At 39.2% G+C, this 25423-nt stretch overlaps 1 protein-coding gene across 7 annotated transcripts in view; it reads right to left on the bottom strand.

Moving 5' to 3' along the window:
- Window positions 1–25423, bottom strand: part of ESRRG (estrogen related receptor gamma) — a 580561-nt gene that overhangs the window by 278973 nt on the left and 276165 nt on the right. Inside the window, exon 1 of one of the 7 annotated variants that reach the window (XM_037737702.1) lies at window positions 14930–15241. The exons of the other annotated variants lie outside the window; for them this stretch is intronic. The gene's annotated coding sequence lies outside the window, so the exon portion shown is untranslated. Of the gene's footprint in view, window positions 1–14929; window positions 15242–25423 lie in introns of those variants that run through there. 7 annotated transcript variants of the gene reach the window in all.

A 25423-nucleotide genomic window follows, 5' to 3' on the forward strand; every position in this document is an offset into this window, starting at 1 on the left:
GAAGCAGATGCCACAACGCTTCCTGGACCGCTTGCAGAAATGTGAGCCAATTAAACCTCTCTTCTTATAAACTACACAGGCTCAGGTGTTTCTTCATAGCAGTGCAAGAATGGTCTAATACACACAGGAAAGATTTGCTCTTTGAAAAGATTCCTTGCAAACCATCACTTTAATTTTGCAGACACATGCCCTTCATGATCAATACATTGGAGCCATAAACCCTCCCCTACTCAGTCATATTCTAAGATATATTTACAACAGTAATCTTGGAATTCACCTTATAAGCAAGAATATTTTTTCATTATTCACAATTTATATACTTATTTTATAAGCATTATTTTGATCATGCCACTGGTGAATAAAAATTACATATATTTTCATAAGAAAATCAGCTAGGAAAAAGAAGCAGAAAAATCAACTAGATTTTCTGCATAATTTTGCAGACAAGGAAATTCCGATCTAGATACTGTACTAAATGCCTTGCTAAAATCCTAGAACCAGCCCTTCCTTCCTTTCTTTTCTACAAAAATTACAATTATTTCCACTGCCATCCAGTAGATTTTCTCTTTGTTCTCGGAATAAGAAATGCGAGAAAAATTATTTTAAAGCTCTAAGAGGAAGGGCTAAGTTTTCCTGGCATTCCCTATAATTAGTCCATCTTATCAATAACATGTACATCTAAAATATCAAATTTAAAGTGGAATATTTTAATAAAACATAACCAAAAGGGCCTACCTGAGTGCATACACAATGACAGGAAGCACTAGGTCAGCCTCATTCATGATCTCTCTGATGCTTATGTACATTTGCTAAATATCTCATTTAATATCATATCCTATATCTGGCCCTTTTCTCCAGACCTAGTCCTGTGTTATACAAGAACTGGAAGTCAGTCTGAGCATAGGTACAGTAACAGAAAGTAATATCAATATAATGTATTCTTCCTGTTCCTCTAGCTATTACTGTATATATTTCCAGGTGTTTTTTTTTTTCCTCCAGGAAAAGCAGGGGAAGGCTAGGGGAGACAAAATGCTTAGACATTTACAGCCCTAAACCACTGCTTCAAAAGCAACTATTCAGGGACTGGGCACGTTGGCTCACACCTGTAATTGCAGCACTTTGGGAGGCCAAGGAGGGCAGATAACGAGGTCAGGAGATGGAGACCATCCTGGCTAACACGGTGAAACCCCGTCTCTACTAAAAATACAAAAAATTAGCCGGGCATGGTGGCGCGTTCCTGTAGTACCAGCTGCTCAGGAGGCTGAGGCAGGAGAATCACTTGAACCCGGGAGGTGGAGGTTGCAGTGAGTTGAGATCATGCCACTGCACTCCAGCCTGGGTGACAGAGCAACACTCCGTCTCAAAAAACAAAACAAAACAAAACAAAAACAAAAAAACTGAATGGGATAGGGGAAAGGTAAAAGTCGAATCGGCCTAGGCATTGCTTTCATATTAGAAGTAAAGATGAGGCAGTGGTATTAGAATACATATAGGCTCTGGCATATTTTCTTAAGTTGAATAAGTGCTATTTTAATAGACTTCTTTATATGAAGTAATTTAGTCATTAAGAAGAGAACTATGCAGTAGAATACGCCACTTCAATCCAGATCAGTAATAATTTTGCAAATGTACCCACAAAATTTTTTCTTAGATCATTTTACGACAAACTCTGCATGAAATGTAGTGGTGCACGAAGACAAATTGTTTAGCTTCAGTTGGTTTTGATGCCATACCACAGGAGCCATGGAGGGGACTCCTTCAATATAGCTTTTCATGCTGTTCCCATTTCCATTTTCATAAGGCTCCATGATCCCTTAGTGGAAAGAATTGCTCCTAGTCTGCTGCAGATAGGAATATGATCAGCAACTTTAAATCCCTTTCTTTGTAAAATCAGAAGCATGCAATACAGTTGGAATTCAGAATTTCTATAAAACAAATTTCCCAGACTGGTGTCTGAGGTTCCTGCTCCTTTTGGCAAATCTGTATTTATCCTCTATGTGCACTGCTCCATCTCTAAATTTTACTGCCCTTTTGGTCCCATGGTGTTGGCTAAAATCTGGATATTTCTGCTCATGCTTCTTTGTTGCTAATCTTGGACATTGAGCCGGTCAGTATTTGGATGGATGACTCGGGTAGTAAGCCTCTGTGATTTCCGAAGTGATTCCCCCATCCTGGTATTTACATATTTGCATAGGTCCCTCCAAAGTTGTACCAGGATTTGTCTGTGTGACCAATGGAATACGGCAGAGGGGATGGTATGTCACTTGGAGATTAGGTCATAAAAGACACTGTGACTTCTGTTTTTGTCTCTCTTTCTCTCTCTCTCAGATAATTTGCTTTGGGAGAAGCCAGCTGCTATGTTGTAAGCAGCATATGAAGAGATCCATAGGGTGAGAACTGACACCTCCAGCCTACAGACATGTGAGGGAGCCTGGAAGTGGATCCCCCTGCCCTATCAGGTCTTCAGATGACTGCAGCCCTGGCCAACACCTGAGTGCAACCTCATGAGAGACCTTGACACAGAACCACCCAAGTTACTCCCAGGTTCCAGACTCTCAGAAAATGTATAAGATTATGCATATTTGTTGTTTTAAGCTGTTAAAGTTTTCAAGTAATTTGTTATGTGGCCTAAAACAAACCAAAAGCCACCATAGGTTTTTGTTTTGTTTTGCTTTTCTTCTAATTTTTAAGTGACTTGAGGATAAGAGCCACATTTATTTATCTTTGGGTTTAGCAAAGTGCCCAAGGATGTAGCAGATCCAATAACCATTTTCTGAATGAATGATCCTCTCCTTCCTGTTTTTATCATTAAAGTAAATTCAATGACAATTACACTTCTAGACTTCTGGCTTAACTAAGGACTTTTTTTTTTTTTTTAAATACTGTGGTTTAAACCAGAGGATACAAAAGAGAAAAAGATTCTGAAATGAGATCACCTTTCAGAAGGTCCAATTTTTTAAATGCTCCTACCATTAAGAGTTCAATATAAATTTACAACGAGGCTCACTGAGCAATTTAGGAAGGCTTGGCCTTCTGCCTTATAAGCATTCATGATTACAAACTAAAACTTGGCTTCACCAGCTAGGACATGAGAGCATGATGGCAAAGACTAAAGGCTGACGTAAGTGTAAAAGAAAGAAACTCCTGTAGGTCTTGGGTTTAGGGAGCAGTATTTATACTCAATATGACTTGGGGAAAAATTTCCTAAAGGTAAGTATCCCTTGGTAACTTAGACAGCTTGGGAGGAATCCAGGAATAAGTATATTCTCAGTTTCCCTAAGTGGGAACTATATTCTGCAGTAGCAGGCATTAGTCCTGATAGATACTTCATAATATATCCATCCCTCCAGATCCACCAACCCCCATAGTGTGATAAATTCCTATTGGGAAAACACAGGTTACATAAAGGGGTAAAATAATCCCATTACCATATAGAGAAATAAAGATGCATCCATTTGGAAACCTCTTAGGAGATGTGCTTGTTTGAGCTGACATTTACTAACAGAGCAACATTTCTTTTTTTTCCCCACTGACTAAGCCCCTTTCCTAGACAATGATCTCCTCTGGGAGACAGTTATTAGAGTTATTACTCTAGAGTGTTAGTGAAAAGGGTTCACTGAGTAGAAAGAAGAAAAGCAAAGATTTTGCTCGGCACAGTTGAAGTTTCACCAAAGGGAAGTTCAAGTTGCATGAATGAAAAGGACAGCCTTTCACTGGGAAATAATTTCCCTGGATTGCACAGGCTACACCTTCCGGGACCATGAACGAGGATAATCTATAGGCTTCTCTTCAGGGAAAGCAAAGACCATGGGAATGCTGTCTTTCTTGTCCCTACCCTAAACTAGCTGACAACTAAATACAGCACAAGAAGCCAATAGCCAGAATCATTTATTTTTGTCACTAAAATAAAGTCACTAAGAAATTCACTAAAATATTAAAAGAGAAAAGAACTGAATGGGGTGGTACAAAAAAGGGCTTAAAGTTCAGTTAATTTCCATTCCAGAAAACAAGCTTTGATTCTTGTATCACTTGTTGAAGACTGCTTACCTCTGAAAAACGTGAGAACTGACCCAATGACAGGAAGTAACATGTTCCAAAGATGAAAACTTAAACAAACCAGACTCATCGGAAAAATAAATGAACAACTATGTTCTTTAATGTACATCTATTTTTCATTAAAATAAACAAATAGACTTAAAAATATATTAAATTTTGTTTTATTTATTTTATTTTATATTTTTTTGAGACAGAGTCTTGCTCTGTCACCCAGGCTGAAGTGCAGTGGTGCGATCTCAGCTCACTGCAACAGTCTCCCGGGTTCAAGCGATTCTCCTGCCTCAACCTCCCGAGTAGCTGGGACTACAGGCACGTGCCACTGAGTCTGGCTAATTTTTGTATTTTTAGTAAAGATGTGGTTTTACCGTGTAAGCCAGGTTGGTCTCAAACTCCTGACCTCAAGCGATCTACCCACCTCAGCCTCCCAAAGTGCTGGGATTACAGGCGTGAGCCACCTGGCCTGGTCTCTAAATTTTAACATATATATATTTAAAACATGAATACAATTCTAGGAAAACAAAGACAATTTAAATTTTGAATCTTGGTATTCTGATATTAAGAAGGCGAAGATTGTGATGTCTCCTTTCTCTCAGGAATCATCTGTAAAACAAGGAGACAAAAACAGAAATACACTCTCCATCTTTGATGGAAATAGGAGTCACAGGTCAACCTGAACCATGGTTTATGAAGTTGCAAAGCCGAGTACAGAGTAGTAACTAACCAAGAGGTACACAGGAAGTGAACCATAAACACAGACCAAGTGGGATATGAACAAGCAGGACTCTTCACCCCAAAATCTCGGCATCAGGGGGCACTACATACCAGGTATTGGTGTGAGGAAGGGGTCAGGCCTGTGAGGCATGGGCGTGAAAATAAGTGGAGCTGGCTGAACATCTGCCTCAACATCCTCTACCTACTTCCTAAAAGGCATAGCAACTATTCTTCCTCCCTACTTTGTCTTTGTAAAAAATTAGCTAGAGAAGTTCTGATGACAGAAATAGAAGGAGCAGTGGGGTGAGGAAGAAGCAGAGGGGTGCTGTGGAACGCCCTGCTGAAAATGAGAGCATTACAGGAAAGCCTGCACACCCTTACCCCACTTCCCCAATGAGCTCCCAGATGCCCTCAGGGAATTGTATATCTCCAAGGCAGAACACTGGAGGACGCTACTCTGGAGAAAAAGAATGTTCTAGAGAAAAGGTCCAGAGACACCCATATTTTAGGATTCCCTCAATAACAACAACAACAATAGCAAAATGGGCTCTTAACAATATCACCCTCGAGCAGAAAGTACCCATTCACAGTCCCTGTCATTGCATCTAAGAATCACTATTGTAATGCCTCACTCTTAAACATGAATGAAACAAGCATTTGGGCGATTTCTTCTTCTGTGTTATTAATAAATACACAGTTTTCCAAATCTTAAAAAAAAAAAAAGAAAAATCCTTCACTGGCCTCTACTGTCTTTTCTAGGTTTAATCCAATTTCTTTCCTTCTTCTTCCTGCCGCACTTCCTGAGGAACCTCATCTTCCTTAGCTACTGGCATCTCTTTAAACCTGAGGTCTGATTTTACCACCAGCCCTCTCCACACTTTCTAATGTGCAAAGCCAGAAACTTCTTGGTTGATCCTCCTGCTTCCATGACACTCTTTCCCAGTCACCCAAGCTCAAAATGTCAGCATCATTTTTTTTTTTTTTTGAGACAAGTCTCACTCTATTGCCTAAGCTAGACTGTAGTGGTGCGATATCAGCTCACTGCAATCCCCGCCTCCTGGGTTCAAGCAATTCTCTTGCCTCAGCCTCCCAAATAGCTGGGACTACAGGCATGCACCACCATGCCTGGCTAATTTTTTTATTTTTAGTAGAGAAGGGGTTTCACTATGTTGGCCAGGCTGGTCTTGAGCGCCTGACTTCGTGATCGGTCCGCCTTGGCCTCCCAACGTGCTGGGATTATAGTCGTGAGCAACCACGCCGAGCCAGCATCACTTTTTTGAAAAACAAACTTTATTTTTTAAGAGTCGGAGTATCCCTATGTTACCCAGGCTGGAGTGCAAAGACACAATCATAGCTCACTGCAGCCTCCACCTCCTGGGCTCAAGCAATTCTCCCACCTCAGCCTCCTGAGTAGCAGGGACTAAAAAATAAACTTTTAATTTTAGAATCATTTTAGACTTACAGAAAATTGGGAAGATAGTACAGAGAGTTCTCATATACCCCACACCCAATGCCTCCTATTGTATTGTTTTGTTTCATTGAGACAGAGTCTCACTCTTGTTGCCCAGGCTGGAGTGCAGTGGTGCAATCTGGGCTCACTGTAACCTCCACGTCCTGGGTTCAAGCGATTCTCCTGTCTCAGCCTCCCAAGTGGCTGGAATTACAGGCACGTGACACCACTCCTAGCCAATTTTTGTATTTTTAGTAGAGATGGAGTTTCACCATATTGGTCAGGCTAGTCTCACACTCCTGACCTCATGATCTGCCGATCTCAGCCTCCCAAAGTGGTGGGATTACAGGTGTGAGCCATCATGCCCAGCCTCCTACTGTTAACATCTTGCATTAAGATAGTATGTTTGTCACAATTAACAAAACGATATTGATATATTATTATTAACAACACTCCATACTTTATTCAGATTTTCTTAATGCGTACCTATTCTTCTTCTGTTTCAGGGTCTCACCGGGGATGAAGATGTCACATTACACTGAGCTACCCTGACTCCTTAGGCTTCTCCCGAGTGTCACTAAATACCTTCTCTGTTTCCATAAGTGGGAACTATGTTCTGCAGTAGCAGGAGTTAGTTCCGATAGACACTTCATAGTACATCCATCCCTCCAGATCCACCAACCCACATAGTCTGATAAATTCCTATTGAGAAAACACAGGTTACATAAAGGGGGAGAGGGGATCCCATTATCATAGGATTTTCCTTGTTTTTGATGACCTTGATAGTTTGGAGGAGTACTGGTCAGGTCTTTTATAGAATTCCTCCACTGAGATTTGCCTGACGGAAAGGTAAGGAAACTAAGGTAAGAGAGTTCAGTTCACTCAGCAAAGATCACATATTTCAGTCTATTTGTTAAATCTGTTCATTTTTCTCTATTACCACTATCCCTACTTGAAGCCAAGCTACCATCACCTCCATCTGGACTTCTGCAAAGGCCTCCTAGCCAGTCATCCTACATCCATTCTTACTACCTGGATGGGTTCCCTTGGCAGATTTAACAATCGATTTAAAATTCCAATGTGGTCATGACACTGCCCTGCTGTCGCCTAAGCCCAGGGGTTGTGGGTTTGGGAGAGGGAGACCACAGTGGTAGAACGTTGTTTTCATCACATCATATCAAGGGTGCACACAACCAACATGACTTACCGCTGTTGATGCTGACCATCACCTGCTTAAGGTAGTGTTTGTCAGATTCTCCACTGTAAAGTATCCCTTTTCACCCCTTATTTTGTACTGTACTTTTTGGAAGGCAGTTACTATGTGCAGTGCACACTTAGGGACTGGAGTCATGTTCTGCCTCCTATAGAGCAGAGTATCTACAGAGATTGTTTGGAATTTTCTCAGCATCACTTTTGACCCCTCTTCTGTCCTTCCTCCTCTTCCTCCTCAATTTGTGCATTTCCCCAAAAGTAAGCAGCATGGTTGGGCCTGGAATCAGATCCTCTAATGCAAAACCCTGACTCTTTTCATTGAACCAAGAGAGAAATTTAATTATTCCTGGAAGCTTAGGGCTTCCATCTTTCTTCTTTCTTTTCTCTTTTCCTTTTTCTTTCTTTCTTTTCTTTATCTTCATCAACACATACTTCTTGTCTGCTACCTCCCAGGCATTGTATTAGCTTTAGAAACACAAAGGTAAGCCAAACAGACATAGCCCTTGAGGGTCCAAAGTTTTGTTTGTAATAGTGCCATCCCATTTAGCTAGGGAGTCACAGAAGGCTTCCCTGAGGAGGTGACCTTCAAGATCTGAATGTTAAGTCTACAAACAGATTCCTCTGTAAGTAAGAGGGCATTCACAATAGAGGCCCTGCATGTACAAAGGTTCTGGCATGTGAGGGAATTTGGAGGAAGCCCTGGAGTACAGTGAACAGGGGAAAGAGATGAAAAAGGCCTCCAGAAAGGCAGGAAGGGCTGTCTCCTGAAAATCCTACGATCTACTTGTGGTCGCAAACAGCCTGGCAATGTCATGACCGGATAGGAATTTTAAATAGATTGTTAAATCTGCCAAAGGAAGAATTCATCTGGGTAGTAAGAGCGGATGTAGGATGACTGGTTAGGAGGCCTTCGCAGAAGTCCAGATGGAGGCGATGGTAGCTTGGCTTCAAGTAGGGATAGTGGTAATAGAGAAAAATGAACAGATTTGACAAATAGACTGAAATATGTGATCTTCGCTGAGTGAACTAAGCTCTCTTACCTTAGTTTCTTCATCTGTACAAGGGGGATAATAATATACCTGTCTAGGGGCTGTTTTAGAGTAATGGGTTAACATATGCAAAGCATTTAAACAAGTGTTTGACTCAGATTAATATTAATTATCATTAATAATACAAGTTAAATAATCATGGTATCTAATACAAGTTAAATAATCATGGTATCTAAATCATCACAGATTTAGACACAAATCAGCTGGAAAAATCAATCCCCTCACTGACAAAATGAAGAGGCTCGCCTATATAATTTCCAAGACCTTCTCTAGCCCTAAATGGCTAATTTTCATAACAATTATTCTTTGCTTGTCCAAGAAGACCATATGCTCTGATGTATGCTGTCCCCAAAGAGCCCACTCCATAAATGTTACCTTGTCTTATTTAACCTATACCGTTGCAATTCCTATCAGACCCTTTCAAAAACACTGACAAAGAAGGAAAAATATTTTCTTGACTAAGCAATTCCAATAAACATGAAATCGATTTTTTTTCCCCTAAACATTTCACATTCAGGACCAGCAGAATTTGGTCTACCATTTCTCTTAGCTTCAGAATGGTTCTGTCTTGCTTTTTCTTCCATATTTTAAAAGTATTTCCCCAGCAAGCTTTATACATTCCAAGACACCAATCACACAACCACAGTTTATATGATGATTTTGATTCTTCAGGATAGGAGGTGATGATTATAATCACTGAAGCAGGGAGGCACAACGAGGAGGGGCCCTTGGCCTCCAGGAGCTCACAATTTACCTAGGGAGGTAAGGCTAACCCATACAAAAGAAGACTGATTATAAGACTGTGTAAATTATGAATGGTTTCTCAATTCAGACTCTAGATTGACTGGAAAGAATGTATAGGAAAGAAAATGAAGCATATGCAATGACAGAAAGAGCCAAGAACACTGGTACATATGATCACAATTAAGTTTTCATATCAGTAAAAGGTTTGCAAAATCTTACAAACCAGGGGAACAAAATTTTGCTTTTACCAATCCCAGGCACATCGTACACTCCTAAACACAAACTAGAAAAAGCAAAATGGGAATATTCCAGGCACTTCCACGGGACTGGGTGAATTTATCTGGAATGATAACTCTATATGTTTCGTTAGTCAGTAATTTGGGATTATCACTTATGTAGCCCTAGAACCATGTAATGTTCTTGAAGAAGGGGAGTCTCCCCCCAGAACATCCCTGCATTTAAAATATTCCCACGAATAAAAATATCCTTACTTATTGCCATGAGGGGGAGAGGAATCTCAGCACTTTCAAATGAAATTATGCTAAAACAAAGAAAGGAAACAGAAGGTGCTAACTTAAGAAATGTAGACTTAAAATTCATTGTAAATAAGCTAACATGCAGGTACATTTGAACTAATAAAACAGATGATTTTACTGAAAACTTAACACCTCTCAACACAGCTGTCTGCCCAGTCAGGAAACCATTAACATATTGTCACCAATGCCCCCAGTGCATTGATGATGTGAATTGTAAAGACAATCCAGAACAACAAAAGGAATGAGCCACCAAGGAGCCAATGGCACACAGGCTTTCAACTGCCCTTTCAGGGTACGCCTCTAAACACTGAAAAATTTGCAGAAGCAGCAAGAACACAGGCTGGAGAGAAAAGGGAGAAAAATGGTAGACAACTTTGAAAAGCAAATACAAATATTTCAACCGACACTTAAGACCGCTTAAGAAACATCTATCCGAAATACACAGTTAATAAGCAGGGATATACATATGGGGTTGTTAAAAGCCACAAAAGCATCCCTTTAATAATGATAAGTCACTATATGCAGTATTGTATTTTAATAAGAAGGAAACATCATTTGATCAAATTGAAATACCAAAGCAGGGGTCCTTAATTACTTTTGTGCCAGAAGCTCCTTTGAGAATCTGATGAAAGCGGGGGACTTTCTCTGCAGAAAACTGCATATGCTCAAAAATTTAGGATTCCATTTCACAGAGTTAACGAATTCCCATCTCTGCCCCTTGTCAAACCCATCCCTACATGAGTTCTCTGTTACTTTGTGGGTTCATGTGTTAGTGGCTTATAAACCCATGAGTTTATAAAGCCCTGTGGTAAAGAAACATGCATTCAGAACTTGGGGCAAGAGTTTGAGGGTATTAATATATTGACAAACAGAATAGGAATTATAAGAAACACGTCATTTAACTGATTTTGTGTTATACAATGATATCCACTTAATTTCACATCTATTCTTTTTTTTAAATGTTATTGTATATTTGAAGGCATGTTTTGGTATACACACAGTGAAATGGTTATTATAATCGAGCAAATTAACATATCCATCATCTCACAGTTGCCCATTTTTTATTTATTGCAAGAGTACCTAAAATCTACGTTTTTAGCAAAAATTCCAAATACAATATTAACTGTAGTCATGTTGTACATTAGATCTCTAGACTTGTTCATCAAACGTATCTGCTATTTCAGAAAAGAATTAATTGATTTTCTTTTAGATGGGATCTTGCTGTGTTGTTCAGGCTAAACTCAAACTCCTGTTTTCAAGCAATCCGCCTGCCTCGGCCTCCAGAGTAGATAGGACTACAGGCATGCCAGCAGTCCTAGTTCCATGCCTGCTATTTTGTGTCCTGTGACCTATGACTACCTACCCCATTTTTGACAACTCCCTGCCCTCTGTCCCCATTAACCACTGTCTTATTCTTTATCATTCTGTATTCAACTTTTCTTTTTCAAAGATTCTACATATAAATGAGATCATCCAGTATTTCTTCTTCTGCATCTGGCTTATTTCACTTAATGTACTGTCTTTCAGGTTCATTCATGTTGCGGCAAATGAAAAGATACCCTTCTTTTTAAAGGCTGAATAACGTTACATTGCAAAAATACATCAGTTTCTTTACCCATTCATCCATTAATGAACATGTAGGTTGCTTTCATGTCTTGGATGTTGGGAATAATGCTGCAGTGAACATGGGTGTGCAGACAGCAGATATCTTTACAAGGTAGTGATTTCATTTTCTTTGGGTATATACTCAGAAGAGGGATTATGGGGTCACATGGTAGTTCTATTTTTTAATTTCTTTAGGAATGTCCATACTGTTTTTTACAATGGGTGCAGAAATAAACAAAAATGCTCACCAAGAGCATACAGTGTTTCCTTTCCTGCACGTGTTTGCCAACATTTCTTATCTCTTGTCTTTAATAAGAGCCATTCTAACAGGTGTGAAATATGGCATTGTGATTTTGATTTGCATTTCCCTAATGATTAGTGATGTTGAGTACCTTTTCATATACTTGTTGGCCATTTTTCTGTCTTCTTTGGGAAAATGTATATTCAGGTTCTTTGCCCATTCTTTTAAAAATCAGGTGGTTTTTCTGCTATTGAGTTGTGTGAGTTACCAATTCTTGATAATTAGGAGTTGATTTCTACTCCGGAGGGAATCCTGCTTATCTGTTTTTCCATCTGGTCCCTATTGTGTACATTTGAGGCATGGCATTACTCAAAAATACTCTGCAGATGGAAAGTAGAAAACATTTTTATGAAAAGGAAAGACAAAAATGAGTTAGTTGTGTATTTGTTAGCTCTGGTCATCAGTTTGTTTGTTTATTTATTCAGTCAACAAACCCTGAATACTATGTGTCAGAATTACGGTTAAAAAAAGACAATGCCCCTTCTTTCCAAGAGCAAACCGTCCAGCGCAGTGACTGCAGAAGCATCAAACGAGGCCGTGACGCTGTGTGGACAGCCTGAGGTGTGCTTTTTTCTGCTTGGGGAAGTGCGGAAATTGAGCTGCATGGAGGCCAAGCAAGTTTTACCTAGGGAAGGAAGGAAGAGCAATGTACATCTTCCCAAGAAAATGGGGCATTGGGACAAAGGAAGTGAGAGAATTGCAGTTTGGTTGGGTCAAACTGGGCACATTTGGAAGGAGGGCGTGGCAGTAAGGAAAGTAAACAAAGAAAGAATTAACCTAGAAGTATCTGATAATGCCAAAGGCTAGCTTAAAATATCCAATAAAAGTTGTCATTGGAAAAGAAATAGAAATGCATGAACACAATCAAATAACTATATTCAGAACCAGCTACATAATTTGTGGGGACCAGTGTAAAATGAAAATAGGAGGCACCTTCTTCAAATATTACTAAGAATTTCAAGATGGCAACAGCAGAGTAATACACTAAGCACAGGACATTTCTGAGCATGGGGCCCTGTGTGACTGCACAGGGTACACATCCATGAATTTTGATTGTATTAGACAGAAAATCTCAGATGTGTATGCCCATCCTTTACTACCCCTGTTAACTATCCTGCATTTCTCAAAATGGTGACCAAGAAGCACTTAATGTGTGTTAAGCTGGGAGCTTTATTCACTTAATTTTCTCAGCAAACCTATGAGCTAGATATTACTATCCCCGCTTATAGATAATAAAACCAAAGTTTAGAAAGGAAAAGCAATACTAAAAGGAATAGTGACTTGACATATCTTGAAGACATTCCCTCAATTCCTCATGCCATGCTGTTTTAGTGGGTGCTCAATTGTCTTTGGTATGTGGGTGTTTTCATTTCTTTCTATAGGTCCAGATTCTGTGACATCAGCTAGAGAGTTTGTGGTCATATTAGTGCAAACTGAAGTGCGAAGGGCCACATTTCAGCATTTCAATGACATTACCCAACAGCTTTCTCTTATAGGAATGTGGGGTGTATGTGGAGGAAACAAAATGCTAGCACACTCAGAAATATCCCTTTTCAATACAGACAAAGTTCTAAGGATAAATTATACATTAAAACAGCACATCCACACTACAAGAGTTCAAAATCTATTTTAAAAGAAGTTATTAAATCTTCCCTGCAAACCTCCAATTAATAGTTTGTTGAAACAAAGCCTCAGTAGAGGGTTCAGATTCATGAGTGTTCCCCGCCCCATCATCAAATGCTGCTGAATAACCAATCTATGACCATCAATAAAATCCACTTTTTCCACTTACAGATGAGAATAAAAACTGCCATATTCACAACGGAATATTAATTCAACAGTAAGCAGCAAAGAATCTAAATATTTACTAAAATCCCTGAGATTTTTTTCCTGAACTTTTTTTTTTAGCTTATTTGAACAGGTCATTCCTCTTCCATTGTGTCTGGGCCTTTCCGTGGTGCATTCAGGGCTCTCTCTGGAGCCTCTGTCCTTTGGTCTCAGCTGTACTCACACAATCCCTGCAGCTCGGAGCCCGTAGCCTGATTAATAGCTCTGCCAGCCATTCCTATTTAAAAACTATTCCTATTTTATGTCTTTTTTCCTACTCGTCCCTGATTTTCTCTGATCCTTATTTTTTTACCCAGCAAAAATTAGCTACTGTCAAGAGTTTTATCCCTACTCTAAAGTCTTGTAACTTTATATTGTTTTGTTTTGGGGAGTTTTGTTGAGTAGATAATAAGGCAAAGCCTATTCACACAGTAAACAAGTAAGTGGTCGAAAGGTTCTAATACAGGTTAATAATCTGCTAATACCTCTCTCCCTCCATCTGCCCTCCTATTCCAAATCCACAATTTAAAGGCTGAAGAAAAAAAAATATTCAAACCACCAAATGGTATATACCCTCTCACACCAAGCAAACAGCACTTCCCTTGTTCTGCTCTGCACTGGAAATGTAAGTTGCATTTTCAAAATTATTCTGTCAGCCTGGTGACAATTTAATTTATTTATTTATTTATCCAGTTTCTCAGCTCCGTTTGGGTAGCAATGTCTCGTCAATATCTCATTCAGGTGTAGCATGGAAAAGCCTAACAACCCCGGGCCAGCAGCCAAGCTGCTGTGACTGATGCTCGCTTAACTGAGCAAAGATTTGCTCTGCACAGAGTGGGGCTTGACTATACAAGAACCAGTAGTGACAGCAAGGATGCCAGCTAGAATCCTAACAAAGCTACTTCCAACTTGTGCTCAGGCAAGTGGAACCAACACTAAAACTGAATGTTAAGGGGCTTCAATCTTGGTACTTTTTTTTCTCATCATTTACCTTCTGAATAAACCCTAGGATTTTAGAGGGAAAACAGCACATTAGCACACTTAAATCACAAATCCTTGTACCTTTTTAAAAGGCTGTTGAAGATTTATTAACTTGTAGGAGCAATCATTTAATTGCTTGCTTCTGCTACACCACACACTTTTTTTTTTAAATGACCAAATTAAACCTGCTGCACAAATTTGTGCTTTGAAGTTCATGCAAAAGGATCATTCCTTTGAGGGCGTAATAAAAAGAATTGAAATGCTCTCCTTTGGTACAAATGTCCACACATACCCGCCTTCCCCACCCGAGATGCCTTCATATTACAGAAGCAAATCTTTCTCGCTTAAATGTTTCTAATTCATTTTCTAAGCCAGGTCAGAATTTCATTGTCACATTTCCCTCTGCAATTTCAATGAAAGCCCATAGCATTTACAAATGGAGGAACATTGTACTTACAATTTTGGGATGTGTAATGCAGCTGTGTATCTTATGAAAAAACTGTTATGTTTATTTTTGCTGTCCTTCCTGTTCAAAGACAACAGCACTCTTGGTATAGCTGAAGAAACTAGTGAGACACAGAAAGTCCTTTCCACACCACGAACATGTGAAAACTATTCTTTGAATTGAGATGCCGTAGCAGTTAGCAGTCTGTTGTTTGAGACTTTTGTCTCTCAGATCAAATGCAGCCCAAAGCCAAAAAGATGATTTAACATCTAACCTCACTGAATTTGGTGACATGCAACTGCAGAATCAAATATTTAGACTAATTTCCCACTTCACCGATAAAAACAGTATAGACATGAATCAGTACACACACAACAGTCCCCCAGTTTGCACATTTGTTGAGTTAGCTAGCAATATTCCGATGCTGTGTGTGGATAACTACACAATGTCAGAGTGACAGAGGCAGTGCATCTGGGTTTTAAAGTGCTGGATGCCTCTTACTTGGAAAACAGCTCTGTTCCATTGCATCAGACACCCAGTAACATGATACCATGAACCTATGTGAGCATCACAAGTCCAGGCGGGTCACAAGTGAAATTCCCTTCGTTGCCAACTGAGATTGACATGTGCTGTTGTCATAAATATCACACTGTCCAATTCGGTCAAATTGGTGGTCTTGAGAATAAACAAAGGTACAGTCTGTCAAACTGAAGGGCATTTGCCGTGCTCAAGCGTTAGGCTTCCATAATGACAATTTGCTGAATCTGTCAGTTAAAACACTGTTTTGTAATTGGGGGGAAAAAAGGATTTTTTAACCTTTAGGTATTTGGTTTTGTTTTGGCTTTATTTGTTGTTGTTTCAGTCTGTTTGTCAAGGCATTCAAGCCCAGAATACTACAAAGAGAAATAAGTGCAGCCTCCCTGGCAGGGACATAGCAGTGTATGGATTTTGAAGGAGAGAAGATGACTGGAAGGCTGTTATAACTCCCTCAGACCCCAAACCTGGTTAGCTGGGAAACAGCATTTCTTCAGAGCCGTCCTTTCTTTCCTCTGTGGGACTGGGAACCTGGATGCTATAATTGAAAGCCAGTGTATTAAGCATAACACATCAAACTACTGTTAACACCCAGCCTCCTGCAAGGCTGCCTCCTAACAGCTCTGTTTTCTGCCTACAGTATGTGCAAGCAAGTGGAACCATCACATGCCCTGCATGCTAAAGGCCGCAGCCTTTGTCTTCTCCAAGTTCTGTCTATTTCAGAGGCTAACACGCAGCAATTAGTCTAATTAATGTGAAACAATGAGCTGTGTTACCACTTATCAAATTGATTGTTCCCCTATCAAAACAAAACAGGCTGGCTTTTTGATGTAATTTCAAGAGATGATTTGAAATGTCATGTTGCTGCAAGCCAATTACCTTATGACTAGAGTCACGGTCAACAGAATACATAATTAGCATGAGTTTGGGAAGGCTGCTTACTGCTAGTATGTTAATTAACTGTCTTTTGTCATAAAACAAAAAGGTTGTAGGAAAGGTTTTGAAATAGGTCTTTTTTATTTACATTTCTTTGTGCTTATCAACGTGAGGCATGACAATGCAAAAGAATAGAAAATTTTAATTCCACTTCTTCAAATTAATACTCAGCTGCAAGGTCAGGCATAATGTGCCGGCAGCAATACCGTTCACCTCACTCTAGTCCTGCCCCTGTGTATTATATTACTCGTGGAGTTAAATTAAGTATCGGGTAAAACTCAAATGTAAGAAATACTGAGCTTGAAGAAACAAATCCCCTAATAGACTTCTTTGGGGTCTCACATGTTTTTGTGCATCTTGCCAGAGCTGGACAGTGCTCGGCTGCCCTGGGAATTACATTCAGGTATCAGCTTTCTATTTCAATCTTGAAATTTGGAGAGAATAAACCCATCATCAAATGATGTTATTGCCTTTACCTCACTATGGTAGAGACAGAATGCATAATGGGCACCTGTAGGCTTGTAAAGGAATCCTATCTGCGAGGCCAGGGCTCCATAACTCATCTGTAGCTTCCTCTCATAGGTGATAGCTTGGCAATTCCACATTCTTGATTAAGGAACCAATTCTGTGTTTCTTGAGCTTTAATGCATTCTGGGGGTAGCTACCATCAGTAACTGACAATTAACAATCAAGTTCATGGTGGACTTATGCCATGGTTTAACATGAATATTAGTAAACTAGCTTCTGGTTTGGAGGACAAGTTGGAAGTCCCCTGAATTCTAATACTTTTGTTCCACCATCTAACGGTGTTGTTTTCACCTGCAAAGACAGTTGGGAGAGGTTCTCTTGGGCATCTCACAATTTTCTATGAGAAATGTGTTACCATTTTGCGGGTGCTTAAAAACGCTTCACTTTTTCTCTGGATGTGATTCAGGTCTGATAGTCATATTAGAAAGTTGCTCAGGAGTCTGAGAAAAACACACCACTTTGCTATTTTCGGATCAGTTTAATTTACAAACTAGACTTTCTGTTCTAACTTGTTTCCATTTTTCAACATAGTTTCTTTTATTTCTGTTATCATTAAAATCCTTAAAATATGTTATGAAAAATACTAAATAAAGGGGGCAATGCTTTTCCTTTCGGAGTATGGGTTTCTCATTTTGGTGATGCAGGGACAAGAACTTGGGGTCCAGATATTTGACAGGAAGGAGGCAGGTCTCAGCTGTGCTAGACGGGACAGGACAGTAAGTTTCTGATACTCTCTTTATCTTTTTGCAGCAGATTCTCTTCCCTCTGCCCATTAAAAAAATTCATCATGAATTGTTCTTATGGTCTTTACAGGGAGTAGATTGGGGAGAGAGAATCAAGATGAGGATGGTTACCTAAGCAGCCTGGCTCATTAAATAGTATTAATAGCTAACCATTGCTGAGTGCTTTTTAGGTGCCAAGTACAGTACTAGTTCCTTTTTAAATTTCAGACAAACCCCAAAGCCCAATAGAGTCATGGGCTTAGTATGTGAGGTAGCTAATAACAAAAGAAATGTGCTAATTTCACAGCTGGGCATGGAGACTCTAGAGCGTCTGACACTCCTGTTTCGGAATCAAAAGGTCTTAGAACCCTATAGTTGAGTGAAATCTTAGAAATATACTTAACCTAACCACCCTTCCAATGTGGAATTCTTTATTCTTTTTGAGACAGAGTCTCGCTTTGTTGCCCAGGCTGGAGTGCAGTGGTGTGATGTGGCTCACTGCAACCTCTACCTCATGGGTTCAAATGTTTCTCCTGCCTTGGCCTCCTGAGTAGCTGGGACTGCAGGTGCATGCCACTGCACTTAGCTAATTTTTTATATTTTTAGTAGAGATGGGACTTCACCGTGTTAACCAGGATGGTCTCGACCTCCTGACCTAGTGATCCAGCTGCCTTGGCCTCCCAAAGTGCTGGAATTACAGGTGTGAGCCACCGTGCCCAGTCATGGAATTCTTTCTATGCCGGCCCTGACAGATTGAAATGAGACTCCTTTCAGGGAGCAGTTTCTTTGGTGGAATCTGGAGAAACATCCAAATACGTTCCAAAACTTTTTGGATTCGTGCTGATAAGAAAATTCAGAATTCTTGATGTTTGGTTGCTAGTATATTACTCTAAAGCTAAGGCAGGGTTCATTGATAATGTGAGGGGCTACACCTCTGAACTTGAGTTACTTAGAAGGAAAGACAAAATCCATGTAAAATGGCTTGGCTGAATAAAAGTCCTATCTGAATGAGAATCTTGGGTGAGTCTTAACGAGAAAGCATCAATGAATCTAAAATTTATTTATTTACTTATTTATGTATTTATTTATTGCTATAGGCTCTGTCATCCAGGTTGTAACACCGTTGCACGCTCATGTCTCACTGCAGCCTCAACCTCCCAGGCTTAAGCAATCCTCTCACTTCAGCCTCCCAAGCAGCTGAGACTACAGGCACATGCCTGCCGCTCCACCATCTAATTTTTATATTTTTTTTGTAGATGGGGTTTTACCATGTTGCCCAGGCTAGTTTCAAACTCCTGGGCTCAAGGCATCTGCCTGCTTCAGCCTCCCAAAGTGCTGAGACTATAGACGTGAGCCACCTTGCCTGGCCTGAATATAAATTTTAAATGTGGAGACTATACATTAGGTTTGATAATAAACAAGTGTAAAGGTTTACTTGTAGTATTATTTGCTCCCAGCTCAGGTCCCAATCTAACCATTCCTCAGTTAATGAAAGTCATTAAGAATAACATCAAGTTTCGTATGATATAATTCTGTCAAAGGATTTTCCTTCCTTTTTTTCCTTTTCTTCTCAAAAGGAGGGAGAGTAGAAACTGTTCAGTGGCTATTAGTTGCCAGGCACCGTTCTAGCTTACATGTCTACGTACCTTTGTACAGGGGACTAGGCTGAATTTTTGTAGTACCTCATTAAGTTCACACAGCAACCCTGGAAGGTGTGTACTATTTTTCTAACTGTATCTTTTTTCCAATGTTAGTGATAAGTCAATAAGCCTTAGAAAGGGTAATTAATTAAACTAAGGCTCTGAAACTAACTTTGACTCTAAAATTCTACTCCTTCCAACTATACAAGGTGTTCTTAAATTTTATTTTAATAGCTGAACAAGGGTCTGCTTTTTTATAGTATAAAAAAAATGAGAAGAACTCCAATCGTCATCATTAAAAATGGAAATGGAACCAAATGAATTGGGGACAATAACTAGCTCCATCCTTTGGAGCGGTATGATGGGTTACATTTCTCTCCTTTGAGTCTTGTGGATGAAGGATTTAAGGAATGCTGAGTGATTGCAACATTTTTGTGCTGAATTCCAAGTGTTTTCCTGAAATTTAAGAACTTTTTAAGACAAATCAGTGTGTTTAAAAAACAAGGAATTTTGGAATTTTGTTCTCCTTAAAAGCTAAAATTCCTCTGAAGTGTTTTCTTCCGTTTTAAGCAAAACTTGAACACGCGCAGAAAACAAGTACTCAACGGAAAGCAACGTCTTCGCCAGCCATCTAACAAGTGGGTCCCCAAGCCAGTGGGACTGTTGCTGCTCTTACTGCAGAGGTAAAGGTAGAGGAGGGCTCTCTGGAAGGACCGGTGTGTGGCACAGCGAAGGGGCATGAAGTGAGCTGTCCGCACAGACACGTTGTTGAAATGGCAATCAGGCACTTGGCTCGCCTCCACCACCTTGCACAGAGCTAAACATCACTTTATGTCAGAACAAATTGGGCAAGCCTCAAATCTTTTTTCTTTTCTCTGACTTCAGTGAGATGAGCGCATAAGCTCAGGGAATAAGGAAGAGAGAGATGGAGAGGGGGAGGAAAAGAGAAGATAGTTCAGTTCACATGAAAGCACTATGACATAGCTACATGCCTGAAAACTGCTCCTGGGAACTCTTAGGATCTTTTGTGAGTGTTGGCGGTGAAAAGAGAGATGCAGCAGAGCCAAGTTGCCACTTTCCTGCATTCAGATGACCAGGACTCAAGTTCCTTCCCCAAACCTGCACAGGACACCTCAAGACATGCCTTCATGCCTTTGTGCAAATGGCAGAAACACTTTGCCCTTTTTTCTATGCCATCTATTCCTTTTGCTCTTGCTTACAGCCTGCTTATCTATGTTCAGAGCACACAGCATTACAAATTAATCCTTACATGACTTCACAGTGGCATATATGTCAGTGTTTCTGTATGTTAAGTCTCAAAGAAAATGTAAAAGTCTGGAAAGAATCCTGCCGGGAAGATGGAAAGATGGTAGTCATGGAAGGAGACACAATCTTAGAGAACAGCTGGATAGCCTCAAAGTATACTTGATAAAAAGACAGTGCTATATAAAATGTGCTGATCAGTAAGAGAGGGCAGGTTACTTATAGATACATGTGCATATAATATATATAAAATATATCATGGATTTTATATATATAAGTATCTATGATATTCTATATGGTATGTAGTTTATATATAAAATTTGCCTCTTCAAGTATTGCTTTTTGGAAAGTAAAGCTAATTCCTAAACAAAAATGGATGTGTGTGTGTGTGAGATATACATGTATATATATAACTCTATGATATATATAACTATTATACATATACATGTATATAAATAATATATATAACTATGATATATATGTATGTGTACATATACATATATATAACTTTATGATATATAGATATATACATATATCCATTTTTAAGTAGCCCTACTTTCCAAAAAGCAATATATTTAGAAACAGACCAATAGAAGATGCATAGAAAAACTAAAATATAACCTGCCTTTATGCACAGCCCTGATCATACCAGATCACTGGACTCTGTTTTGAGAGGCAAAAATAAATTTCAGAAACTAAAGAGAATAACAATGAGTAAAATACTGAATTACCGGATTTAGCACAAATATGAAGAATGTTAATTTTACAAAGATTTCTTTTTTAAATAGGAGATGATGGTTGCTCTTGAGGAAGTGTTTGGTATGGGAGAAGATGGGACCTATCAAATAAGATGAGATAATATAAACATTTCATTTGATCGTTATCATTTCTTTTTGATGATGAGAAGACATTATTATCATATTTTTTATTCTAACTGATAAAAAATGGTCAATCTTCCACATTTGTAATGGGCTACAGCACACTAATCTTAGTTTGGCATAAAGCTCATACAAACCACTCAATATTTTCAATATAAATGTAATGACTTCTGATTTTAGGGAAACATAGCAATGGTAAAAAAAAAAAATCACTAGTTAACCTCTCCTATTGGTCATTTATGTAAGTATGTGCACTTGCAAAAAATTAAATAAACTTTTTGCATATTCATTATGAAGAAGACGGATGACAATCAGTAGGAGAGACAGCAAATTTCTTCTTGAGGATTAGGCTCCAATTGGTTGAATTTCAACATCAACCTGGCAATTTTACTATTAAGTCAGCAGAAGTGAGTTCTTATACACTATGCCACTTACTACCAGAGAACATCAGGCAAAGGGAAAAGAACACGCTAGAATAAATTGTGCATTATTTCTGGCATTAGTTAAAGGAACAGAACATTATAAGAAAAAAAATACAGTACCATTGATTTTTACAGGTGTTTAATACAGATAAGCTGAAAAAAGGGTTTGCATTTTAAGCCTAGTGATGGCTAAAGATGCATTCAAATATGTTCAAAAGCAATCTAAAGTCTTCTAAAACGGTGTTTAAGCTATTCAAGCAAAACGTAAATAGTTTTTGTCATAGTACTGAGGAATGCAGAACAAAAACAGTGTCCAAGGAGCTGACTCTGGCACACTGCCGGCCACTGGTCAAACCAGGGGGTCATTAAAACAGAGGTAATACTGTTTATCCATTACATGATCACAGGTTATTTGGGGAAAACATTAACAGACTGTCCTTAGAAAGGTAGGAGGCATAATTACCCTGGAAATCTCCAAGTTCCACTCTCCAGAGAAGATACCAAAAGAAACAATTATGTTAAAGAGTCAAACATATGCTGAAGAGAGTTACTATATAAAATAAGTAAATTCATGATTTTTTAAACCTTGTCTGTTTTTAACATATTTCTTTAAAGTTCAATTTGAAAGAATAGGAAAATTTTTGCTTTTACCAGACAACCATAAATAGATACACATTGAACTGCTTTGCAAAAAACAAATTAAAAAATTCAGTTACATCTGCACATCCACTCAATGGATAATTTTTCTATTTACTTATTTTGGGGAGTCCCTTGGTCTCCAATTTCTCCAGAGCTATTTGTTCATACAGTAGATTGCGTAATGAACAAGGCAAAAAAAGGGCAACTATTTTTGACCACACAGACCTAGCATTCCAAGATGCTATAAGAACATGAGAGGGAGGTTTTTTGGGGGGCATTCTTCACTATGTACTAGGTTTTGTCTTCCTCTCTTTAGCAATCAGTCTTTCTTTCTTAGAAATAAATTTGGTAACTCTGGCTCAAATATAAATTCAACTCCTATGGTTTTCCAGCTCTTGTACATCTTTTTAATCCACCACTTTTTCTCCATGACGTTGGCCAGATACTCCCTTCTCTTTCTCATTTCTACTGTGATCATATCCTTTCTGATGGTATAATGCATGCACTTGCATGAACATTCAAGAAGGATTATTGTTGATCAAAGTCCCTCAGGTCAGTTGATCAACAAGCATGAATTTAGGGTCTGTTTTCGATGCCATATAGCAATAAGGACAGGGCTGATATAAATGAGGACAGAGGGGGCTCCATATACACAAATATCAGCCTCCATAACAAGTATTGGAATAATTACAAAACATGATGTCAACTGAGACAAAAGAATGCTGTGCAGCTGAACAGCTGAATGCTGTGGATGACAAGCTAGCGGAGCAACCAGAGTTAAGCTGGATGGGGTTGTTATGTAGATGCCCAATCACTAATAGATCCCGTGGGCTGTGATGGCTGATTCACGTTCTGGAAATGCTAGAGTAGAAAACCCACGACTGAGATACTGTTGTCTGTTAAACACTTGATATGTCAGAGGACCTCAATTAGTAACCTTGCGAAGCCTGGTTAGTGATAATTCTGGACAGTAAGTGGCTCAGCTGTGACCCTCTGTGTGTCTCAGAGTTTCCATATGGGAAATGTCATGGGACTCCTTTGTGTTATAAAGGAAGACTTTGTGGTATCAGTAACTTAATAACATTCTGGAATCCCATTATACTTGTAATATTATGGAACTTAGTTATAATGGGTCATGGAGTATGTCCCAACTCAGACAATAAGAGAATCTGTATAATACAAAGTCATAACTAGTATCTATTTTAATTCTACATAGGTTGGGTGAAAGGGTGGCAAGAACATAGATTTTTTTTGAAGCTAGAAAATTATGGTTCAAATCTTTGCATGACCAATGGTGAGCAACGTTTGGTAAGTCATTTAAGTGCATCAGTGGCTTATCTGTAAAATGGTGAAATGGTAAAACCTGCCTCTTCCAGGGATGTCATAGTGAAGCTCAGGCAGGTGGATATGCATGAAAATGATCATAAGTGCCTACACACTCTACCCACATAATTGTTATTCTCCTTTACCTAGATTTGTACTACAAAGTCCTGATTATGCAGGGGGAAAACCATTCAGAAAACACCCTCATTTCCCTAGGAAAGAATTCTGACCACTCTTGTGAATTTGAGGAATAGTATCTCAGTTGCATTAACTGGTGTTTATTAATGTATTATGAACCTCTGCTGTGGCATCTGATTCACAATAAAGAGATTAAGCATACTAATTTGTCATTTATTTTCCAATGCCTGCTTTCCTGCCTGCAGCACCACTAATATCCCAGGAGCTCCTCAACCCAATTATTTCCCATTTTGCATTACTGCTGAAAGTAGTGCTAATGTGCCCAAAAGGCTTTAGTCCTTGGTCATGGAAAAAAAAAAAAAAAAAAAAAAAGCTTCTTCTCTCCCTTCTACAATGCTATTGTCGTTTGCTGAGAAGAAACACCCCTGGACCACTGGGCCCCCTAGACCACTGGGCCATATCTAGTAATCAAACCAAATTAGCAGCCTGACAGCTCTGTGGACATGAAGAGCAGACCTGTGCTTATTTAGTATTTATTTTTGGGGTAGAAGAGAATTCCATCTGTAGAATGAAATTCACAACCTAGAGGGAGCTGAATTATATGATGGTTATATACACAAACTGTTTTGTTTGCTTGTTTGGGGAATTGCTAGTCAAAATCACTCAAATAACTGGCGAATTCAACTTTTTTCACCTCAAAATATTAATAAGCAGTTGTTTAGCCAAACCCAGATATTAACATGCAAACTAATTTGTGAGTATAGACACAACTCATTATTAATAGGAGCAGCATAAAGATTCCTCATTTTCTATTCTTTTAAATCCAGCCTTATAAATAGTTTTTAACCTTACCATGTAATATTCTGCTACCTTCCTCCATCTTTCACTTTGAAATGTGCTTTTTGCTCATCCCAGGAGTTTCTGTATCGCTTAAGGCAAAATACTCCAGCATACCTCTTCAACTATAGACTGTAAACATTTCTCAGCCTTTTTCTGTCCAAGGCTCAGAGCCCATTTGAATGTCTGTAGATAGTTTCCGAAACATACAAGACTCCACAGTCACCAAAAGTAATTATTGTCCATACTTGCCAATTTCCCCAAGAACATAAATTTATTTTTTATTTTATTTTATTTTATTTTTTTGAGACGGAGTTTCGCTCTTGTTACCCAGGCTGGAGCGCAATGGCGCGATCTCGGCTCACCGCAACCTCCGCCTCCCGGGTTCAGGCAATTCTCCTGCCCCAGCCTCCTGAGTCGCTGGGATTACAGGCACGCGCCACCATGCCCAGCTAATTTTTTTGTAGTTTTAGTAGAGACGGGGTTTCATGGTCTCGATCTCTTGACCTCGTGATCCACCCGCCTCGGCCTCCCAAAGTGCTGGGATTACAAGCGTTAGCCACCACGCCCGGCCTAAGAACGTAAATTTATATTTAAAAAATTTGAAAATTTGAGCCTTGAGGAGATACTGACTGAAAACAGATTG

The sequence above is a fragment of the Cebus imitator genome, unplaced genomic scaffold (genome assembly GCF_001604975.1).
Source record: "Cebus imitator isolate Cc_AM_T3 unplaced genomic scaffold, Cebus_imitator-1.0 Scaffold42, whole genome shotgun sequence".
Lineage (NCBI taxonomy): Eukaryota > Metazoa > Chordata > Mammalia > Primates > Cebidae > Cebus > Cebus imitator.